Source organism: Aspergillus mulundensis (genome assembly GCF_003369625.1).
Source record: "Aspergillus mulundensis strain DSM 5745 chromosome Unknown scaffold_0, whole genome shotgun sequence".
Classification (NCBI taxonomy): domain Eukaryota; kingdom Fungi; phylum Ascomycota; class Eurotiomycetes; order Eurotiales; family Aspergillaceae; genus Aspergillus; species Aspergillus mulundensis.
In genome coordinates, this window is record NW_020797888.1 from 2,689,051 (window position 1) to 2,699,471 (window position 10,421).

The following is a 10,421-nucleotide window of genomic DNA, read 5'->3' on the forward strand; positions in this document are numbered from 1 at the left end:
TATTTAAAATTAATTAATAAGATTTATTAATAGTGGTATATAAGCCAGTGTTATTATAATATTAATATTTTTTATTAAAAATTAAGGTAGTGTTACTAAATTAAGGTTATTATAATAATTTAATAAGGTTAGGCTTGGCGCGTTAGTACCATTATTATTATTATTAATTAATTACCTTAGTAAGATTTTTATATTTTTAGTATATAAGTATTATATTAGTGCTAGAATAAAATTAACCTAGTATTTTAATATTAGTAAGGTAAGTAACTTTAATTTAATATTACTATGTGGTATTAAAGTTAGTTAGTATTATAAAATTAAAAATATAATTTAAATTTAGCTAATAATTAGTATTTTAGGCGCCTGGATTATTAAAATTAACTTAGGAATAAATATATTATTAAGTTTAGTATTATATATAGTAGCCCCCGGTATTAATTTATTAGGTTAAGGCAGGGCACCCTTTATAAATATAGTATTAAGTAAGTAATTATTTTTATAAAACTTTAATTTATTAAATAAAATATACTTTAAGTAATAAACCTGCTTCCCTAGGACCTATACTTAAAAAATTTTATTATTATTTTTTTTATATTTAATTAAATAATTAATTAAAGCTTTTATAGCAAGCTTATAAGATTATTTATAGTTTTTAATTAATATATAAATATATAATTTATAGCTATAAGCACGGAAGTTATTAAAGCAGGGTATTAAGTTATTAATTTAGTAATATTTATGCCATAGCTATAAGGGTAACTTACTATAAGAATTTTTAATAATAAATAGTTAATTTAAGGTTATAATAACGGCCTTAATTATCTTAAGCCATATTTTTTTTAGTAAACTAGTATTAATTTTTATGGCTTGGGCTATTATATTAATATACTAGGTATAATATTTTAAAATTTTATTAAATTTTAAAGTTTTTAGTAAAAAAGGTTAAAATATTAAATTTTTTAGCTTAGCCTAGGTTTTATACTTAAGAAACTTCTTACTATTATTTATTTTAATAGCATAGATATATTATCCCGTGAGGCGCTTGTGGTATTTTTAGTATAATATTAGTTATTAAAATACTTTTTTTTTTTTAATATAGTATACCGTGGCTAATTAGGTGGTGTTATTAATAATTATAAGATAGTAGTTAAATTTACTAATTTTAGTTAATTAAATAGGTTATATATTTATATGCTATAGTTTTCCTGGATTTACTTTTTATAAAACAGGCTAGAATAATATTTTATAAAATTTAGCCTTAAAGTAAGTAAAGTAGTTTAATTAATTAGTAATATTTATATTAAGGCCTTTTACCTAGGCTATAATATAAAGTCTAGGGATGCCCGCGTGGCTAAGGCGCTTATAAAGTAGATTTATATTAATTATAGCTAATTAAAAATATTATTTAAATATAAATTTTAAAAAAAAAATACCATGGTGTGTGTAAGCTTGCCCTATAATAAATTTATTTAAACTAATAAAAGTATTATTTTTTTTATAATACTATATGCTAAGTATTTTTTTTAGCTTTTTAATAAATAATAGGTAAATTAAAGCCTTAGGCGCGTGATATTTATAAATCCTAATTTTTTTATATATATTATTTATACTTTTTATAATAATAATTAATATTTTATAACCTTTAACACGCTTAATTACTTTACTAAATATTTTATATAAGTACCCCAAGCAGTTTAGGCTATATTTTATATAGTTTTTAAAGTTAAAGCGCTTAAAAAAATAAACTTAGCTAATTTTATATTTATAAGCTATTTTATTAATTTAGTAGTTATAGTAAAAGTAGGTATAACCAAAAATTTAAAACTAATTTTAGGCTTTAATTTATTATATTTAAAGTTATAATTATTAAATTTATTATTATTATATAAAGCTATAGCTTGTGGCTTTACACTAGTCTTATTTAAATATAGTGCTTATACTTTAAAAAGCTTAACTTAGTTATTAAGTTAAAGTTAAGGGTTTAAATAATAATAGTTTTTTTAAAAGTGGCCGCCATGTTTATAATATTTATAAAAATAAATCTTATTATCCCCTTACTTTATTTAATTAGCCTATTTTTTTTTATTTATATTATTTAAAGGGCTAATAAGCGCTTTAGTATAAGGTTTTTTATAATAAACCTATTTTTTTTACTTTTTTAAGGGCGGGGCCGCGGTAGTAAGTAGGATAATTATTTTAGCTTTAGCTATAATATTTTTATATAGTTATTTTAGGTTATTCTTGCTATAATTTTTTAAAATTTTATTAATTAAAAATAATTATTAAAGTATAGCCCATGTTTTAAGGTTATTATAAATTTTTTAAAAAACTAATAGCATGGTAATACTAAATTTAATAATAATATATAGGTTTTTAATAATATCCCACGTGGTTATAAATATTATAATAAACTTAAAAATAATAAAAAACTAGTTTTTATATATATTAATAATATTAAGTGCTACCTTGGTAATTTAAAGTATGCCTTATTTAATAATAATTTAATAAATTATATTAAATATTTTATTAGTATATTTTATTAAATATAAAAATCTTATAATTTTAATATAAATCTTACGGCTAACTTAGCCTAAAAGCTAATTAATAATAAGTATTAAGTAATTTTTTTATTATTTTTAATATAGCCTGTTTTTAAAAGGCCTAGCAAGTAAGAAATTAACTAATTAAAAAAGTTATAAGGCTTGTAAATATTTTCTTACTTAATTAAATTACTTATTATAATTAGTTTAGCCTAAAAGTTTAATCCTAAGTAAGTATATAATAATAAAAACCATGGCCCCGAGCGGGTAGTGCTTATAATATATTTATTTAAATAAAAAATTAAGGGGATTTATTAGCTAAGTTACTTGCTAAGGTATTTTTATAATAAAATTAAGTGTTTTTATAATAAAAATAGCTTGTTAAGGCTTGGCTATATTAAATATTAAGTTTTAATTAGTTAAAAAATTATAGTTTTATTAATTTATAAATGGTAGGTATTAAAAATTGCGCTTTAAAAAGGTAAAAAAAGTATATAATAACACTTATTATAAGCTTTAAAGCTTATAAAGGCGCTTAAAAAAGTTTTAAATAATATTTTAAAGTAATTAAAAAAGTTTAAGGGCTTATAACCTAATAACTAGCTAATAATATTACTTATAGTAAACCTTTAAATTATTTATATATAGCAAGTAGTAAGTTATAAGAAAACCTTAACCATTACGTGCTGCGCTAGTCCTAATCGGGATAGGCGCGTCCCGGGCGCCGGCCCTCCGGGCGTCCGACATATTTGCGCGAGGCCGGAACAAAGTGGAGGCCCGCGCACGATAAATTGTAGGTCCCGGCTCCCGGTCACGTGAGCTTATTAGGAATTATGTAAAATAGCAGAATTACTTAGGGTTGCTATAATTAGTTTAAAAAAAGTATTATTATATAACTTTTTTTTATTACCTAAATATCGCGGCGTTAGGTTTGCTATAATTAATTTAAAAAAAGCATTATTATATAATTATTTTTATTATTAAGTTTTTATAATATTATTATTTAATATTTCTAGCCTTACTTTTTATATTTAAATATTATATAGCCTGTATTTATAAAGTTAAATATAATATTAATTACTTACTATACTAGCTATAGTTATTAACTTTTAATAATATAATTTTAGCGCGCCGCGGGCCGCAAGCCTACTAATACTTATAATAAATATAAAAATTAATAAGTACTTTAGGTTTACACGGCTTTATTTATTTATTATTATTACTAACTTAGCTTTAAAAAAGTAAAAAGCACTTTACTATAATTACTAATTTTTTTAATTTACTTGCTTAATACCCCCCTTTTAATAAAACTAACCTAAATATATAATAACCGCGCTTGTTATAGCTAAAGCTAGATTATTAATATTATAATATATACTTATTTAATAACTTATAATAGGTAAAATAATATTATAAAAATATAAAATAATAGCGTGCCTAGTAAGTAGCTAATTAAGTAGCTTATATAATTACTTTTAATAAACCTTAACTTTCTTATTTACCTTTAACACGCCTATTACTACCTATAATTTTTACTATTTTTATACCCCCTTTCACGCCCGCAATAACTATATTTTTATTATTATTTATACCTTGCTTGCTAGCTAGGCGCCTACAGCCAGCTATTATTATTAATAAAAATAATATTAAGTTAAATATTAATAGCTTTACTGCTATAAGCTCCTAGTTAACTATTAAAAATAAATTATTTTTATTTTTATAAATTATTAAAGTTAACTCCAGCCCTTTTATATATATAGGCCTAGATTACACTTTCTTACCATGTTTATCTTCTTTTATTAATTTTATATATCTAGCTATTACAGACCATAATTAAAAGCTATTAAATAATTTTTATTACTAGCTTAACACATACTAACTAAAAATATGTAATTATTATTAGAAATAATGGTTTAATATAAATTTTTAAAAAAGAAATAATATCTACAAGCATTACGTGTTAGCTAACTAAAACCAGGAGATTTTTAAATTTAGTTTATAAAATAAAATAAATCCTGGTAATATTCCTTCTTACCTCCTAAAATTAATATAAATTAAGAAAATACTAATTATAAAAGTTTATATATTTATTAAGGTTTATTATATTTAAAGTTACTAGTATTTATATAAAGGCTATATTATTAACTTTTTATAAAATATTAATTAAATATATAAATAGCTCCTGCTTTTACTTAAAAAACTTAAGGTATTAATCTTATAGCTATTTAATTTTAGTATAAACTAGGAAATATACCTATAATTTTATTATAACTTTAAAATATAGTACTAGGCAATTAAATAATAGCTAGATTACCTTTAGGTAAACTATTTAAGGTATTAAAATATAGTTAAAAATAATTATAACCTTATATATTTATTAAAAAATAAATTAATTAATTATTTTATTCTAAACCAAGAGCTAGCTGGTAAGCTAATTACCCTAAATAATAATTAATAGGTAAACCTTAATAACATACAGGCGCCTAATATAGTTATAATATTTAATTTATTTATAATAACCATGGAGCTTAAGGTATTATAAGCCATGGTAAATAATATTACTAAACTAGTATGTAATAACCCTTATCTAACTCTCCCTTTATTTTATATAATATTATTATTTAAGTTTAATTACTTGTAATAATTACTATTACTAGTATTTTTTATTCTTTTTTCTTATAATAATATAAAGCTAGTTATAATATATTCACGCGAGGTATTATTTATAAATTATATTAAATACTTACTTAAATATAAAAGTGGCTGTTTTGCACGGCATCCCTGGTTTTAATATATTTACTTTAATATAATTTATTATTAATAAATAAACTAGTAAGCTAGTTTTTATATTTATAACCACGCGCCTGGCTAGTAAAATATCTTTATAAAATAATTATAAGTAGCCTTTTAATTAAATATAGCTAAATTATTTATATTATTAAGTTTTATTACTAATTTTTTTTAAAATTATTTATAGTACGTGGCTATTTTAGCATAGCAAGAGAAATAGCTTAAAAGCTATAATTAAAAATATTAATAAGTAGCCTATTTCTTGTTACCGTGCGTGTTATTTTAACCTTTTACTTTTTAAATAAGCATGGTTTACCTATTCCTAATATTTTTTGCGGCTAATTTATACTAAAATAACCTAATATAATAGTTACCTAAGTATAAAGCATGGCATAATAATATAAAGGCTATTTATAAATAAATTATATAGTATAATTTATAAAATAACCCTTATATTATTATAGCGTGGTTTTATTACTATTATTATATATTTTTTAATATAGTTATTAAGCCTAAGTTTAATATTATAAATAATTAGTCTTGCTATAAATAATAAGGTTAAGGTTTAACTTATAACCATAATATATATTAAATATAATCTACTTTTATTTTTAATAGCCTTTAATAGTTTAACAAGCTATAGTAGTTATTTAAGGCCTATTAAGGTATGTATATTATAGTTATAAATCCTTTTTATATATGGATTATTATTATTAATATAAATTATAAGGTTATTTAGCTGCCCTGGTCTTAGTAAAAAAATATATTTATTTATTTTATGTAGGTTATAAACCATGTATTATGCTATTATTATAGTATAAATTATTATTAATAAAAAAACAAGCAAACTAAAAAGGTTATTTATTACTTTTATTTTTTTATAATAACACGGCGTGATTTTTAATTAATAAAACTAACTAGTAATACCTATTACTATCTTTTTTTAACCTATAATAACATAACCTTAAACATGTTTAACCTAATTATTAGCTTAGGGTAGCTTATAAATTTAAATATAGCTATATATATTAACAAGCACTCCCTGCTTTATTATATTATTAAGTATATTATAAAGCTTAAAAAAAAATAAAGTTATATAAAAAGGTTATAAAATTAGTTCTTAAGTATGTTAATACATGCTATTTTTTACTATTACTAGTATAAAAAATAATAAATACCTTAATTATAAAGCAAGATTAGTTTATATAAAAGGTTTACTATTATTTACTAGGCCTACTACTTTAAATATTAAGCTGTAATATAGTTATTATTCCATGTTTTATAAATTAAAAATAAAATAACCTATTTTTACTACCAAATGCGGACTATAATAATACTAGTAATAAAAAAGGTAATATTAAACAAGGTTTAAATATAATAATAAAGTATATATAATAATTACTAAAGCTTGTTAATTTAATATTATTATATTATATACACTGCTATACCCTATAGCCTAAAGTATATAAAAAGGTTAAAAGTAAAATAAAAAATTATATTATTTATTACTACCTAATATATAGCCAAGTTACGGACCTAAAAAACTTTACCTATATTAAGTTAATACTTTACTATTTATTTATTAAAATAAATAACCTGCGTACGGTTAATAAATTAGTATTTAATAACTTTTATAACATGTATAAGTACTACCATAAATACTATAGCTATAAAAAAAATAACTACATGTAGGATAATAAAAATATAAAGAATAAAATTAATTTATTAACTTAAAATAATAATACTAGCCTAATTACTAAGGTACTTTTTTAAAAGGTTATAGCAGCTTAGTAGCCCGGCTATAATAATAATTTTTTTATAAAACCTAATGGCCTGGGCCAGCGCGATATTAATTAATAATATAACTAAACTTAATATATAAAAAAACCTAGTTTTAGTTTAAAATTTTAAGATTTAGTAAAGGTAAATTACCCAGTAAATATATTAGCTTATTTATTAGCTTATTTAAATAGCCTGGAGGTTAAGCAACGCTAGCTATATAATATTATAATTAAATATTATAAAAATATCTTATAGTCGCGTGGTTTACTAGTCCTATATTTAGGTAATAAGTAATAATTTATTTTTATATATTTATTACCCTTACTAGGGTAATTATTAATTAATTTAAATAGCAAGGCTAGCACTAGTAAATCTTATATTATTAGCTTATTATTTATAACCTTAAAATATATAGCTTTTTATACTAGTAATTATAAAACCTTTATTATTATACAGGCTGCTTTAACTAGTGTTACCGCGTATAATATTAATAGCTAAATCTTATACTTACTATTTTAATTACTAGTTATATTAAAAAATAAGGGGGGTTATAATTACCTATAGCCTTTAATACTATTAGCCTTGCAGGCAAGTTTTTATAGCATGTTATATTTAATTATTAATAAAAAGTTTATAATAGGTTTAAAATAGCTATACTATATTAATTAATAATATTATAAAATTTTTTTAAACTGCAAAGCTAAATCCTTTAATAGCTTAAATATTATCCTAGCTAGGGACTTTTACCAGCTACCTTTAATTAACTAAAGCCCTTTTTTTAAGGCTATATCTTTACTTATAAATAAAAAAAAAAGGCTGGTTAGCGTTTATATAATTAATTTAACCTTATTATTAAGCTAAATATTATTTATTACTAGACCGCAAGCTTTTAAATAACTTATATGTTTATTTTTATATTAAAGTGCTTAAAAAAAATATTATTATAATAAAAAACTAAAAGCTTTTTATAACATAAGTATAGGTTAAGTTACCTGCGGGTAAAAGTAATACCTTTATAAATATAATTTATATATATAAAAAAAAAATAATATATACTAGTATAATTATAACCATGTATTAAATTTTAATAAGCCTATAATTATTTTATAAGCTAATTATATTAAATCTAGTGCTATAACTATAAAAATAAACCAGGCTAAAAACCTAGTTAAAAAGCTTATAATCTTTTTTAACTACTATATTATACTAATATAAAATATTTAAATAAAAAGGGGTCTTATAAACAGTGCTATAAGTATATTAATAAATATTATATAATTACTAAAAACTGCAAATCCCACTTAAAAGGCACTACTTACTTTAATAATAACTTTTAACTAGTATAATAATCCGCATGCTAAAAAAAATAATAGCTATAATATAATATTAATTTTTCATGTAAAGTAAAACTTTTACCACCACAGTATTATTTACACCTATATATAGTTCCTGGCTATACTAGCATATATAATAATAATTTATAAGGCTTAGGGGGTTATTATTAAGCAGGCTATTTTAAACCTTACTATATATAAAAAGTTTTTACTAGGTCTTATATACATGGCCATATTATATATATAGTTACTTAAAAAATTATTATTTAAAAAACCTTTTAATTATAACCAGTTAGTTAGTAGCCTGTTTAACACTAAAAAATAAAGGTATAAAAATAATTATTTAAGGCACTGCTAATATATATTTATTATAATTATAAATAATATCTCTTGCTATAAAAGTAATAATAATATAAGTATAAATTTAAAAATAAAATAATAATTTAAACTTACTTTATTAACTAGGGTCTAGCCCTATAAACACTAATTATTTTTTAATAACTTTTTATTAAAATTATTTAATAAACCAAGAAACTTATCCCTACCTTTTTTTTTTTTTACTAGTAAACCCGCTTTTTTTACAAACTTAATTATAATATTAAGGCATGTTTTAGTAAATACCTTTTGGGCGGCGGCGGACATGTTTTTTTAAATAATTATTATATTAAATAAGTTATAAAGCTACTTAGCGCGGCCACGGGTTTATAATTAGGCTAAGGTTAATATTTAAGTAAATACTTAACTATTTATTAGGTAGTATTATAACTACTTTATAACATGGCTATTATTATTTTTTTTTTTTTATTTTTATATATTTTTTTTTTTACGGCATGGGCGGCGGTAATAACATTTTTAATATTAATTTTTAAATTATTATAATTAGTTACTAGCTTTACAAACTATTAATTAGGGTACTTATTATAATAATTATAATATTTACCCTTTAAAGTATAATAATAGTTAGCGCAGGCACTAAATAGCAACCTATTAATAATAATATAATTTATAAATAATTTATTTTTTTTTATATACTAAACACAGGGCGTAAAGGGGCGCTTTTTAATAATTTATACTATAATTACCTTTATATTACTAGGTAATATAAAGGTGGCCTTTAGGCGCTTAACCTATAATTTTAGCTTTTATACTAATGGTATCTTAGCTAGTGCTTACTAGTAGTAATTACTTATAATTTTAATATAGTTTATAATATACTACACAGCCAGCATGCTAGGCAATAGTTTTATAATAAAATATAAAAATATAGTAAATAATATAGTTATAAATTATTTTTTATAATAATATACTAAAAAAATAATATAATTAAGTTTAATTTTAAAAGGTAGCCATGTTAGTATATAGCTTAATATTATAAAGTTAAGTTTTAAGTATTATAAAAATAAATAAGGTAATAGCTATTTATTATTTATTAAAAGTAAAATATAGCTTAAATAATAATAAAATAAAATTATAATATTTAATTAATAGGCTATAAACTATAATAACACGCTTTAAGTAAGGCTTTTAAAATTATTAAGTAGTTAATTTTATTAGTTTAAAGTTAAACAAGAGGTATTAATAAACTAAAATAATATTAATATTTTACTAAATATTTATTTTTAAATACCAAATCTCCGCCTACGGTTTATATAAACTATTTTTAATAATATTTATAGTTAATTATACTTAATAAGTTATAGTAAATTTAAATTTTTTTATTACTAGGGTCCAGCCCCAGGAAAAATAAATTAAAAAAAACTACTTATTTATTATTATTATTATATTTAACATTCTTAAAACTAGCTTTATTAATAAGGTTATTTATTATAAGGGCTATAACACGGGCCATAGCAGCTAGCCTGGCTATAGTAATATTAAAGTTTATTATTACTATAATTATAAGATAGTATAAATAATAAGTAAACTAAATAATATACATGGGCAAGGTAGTGGTATTTACTTTTTTTTTTTTTTT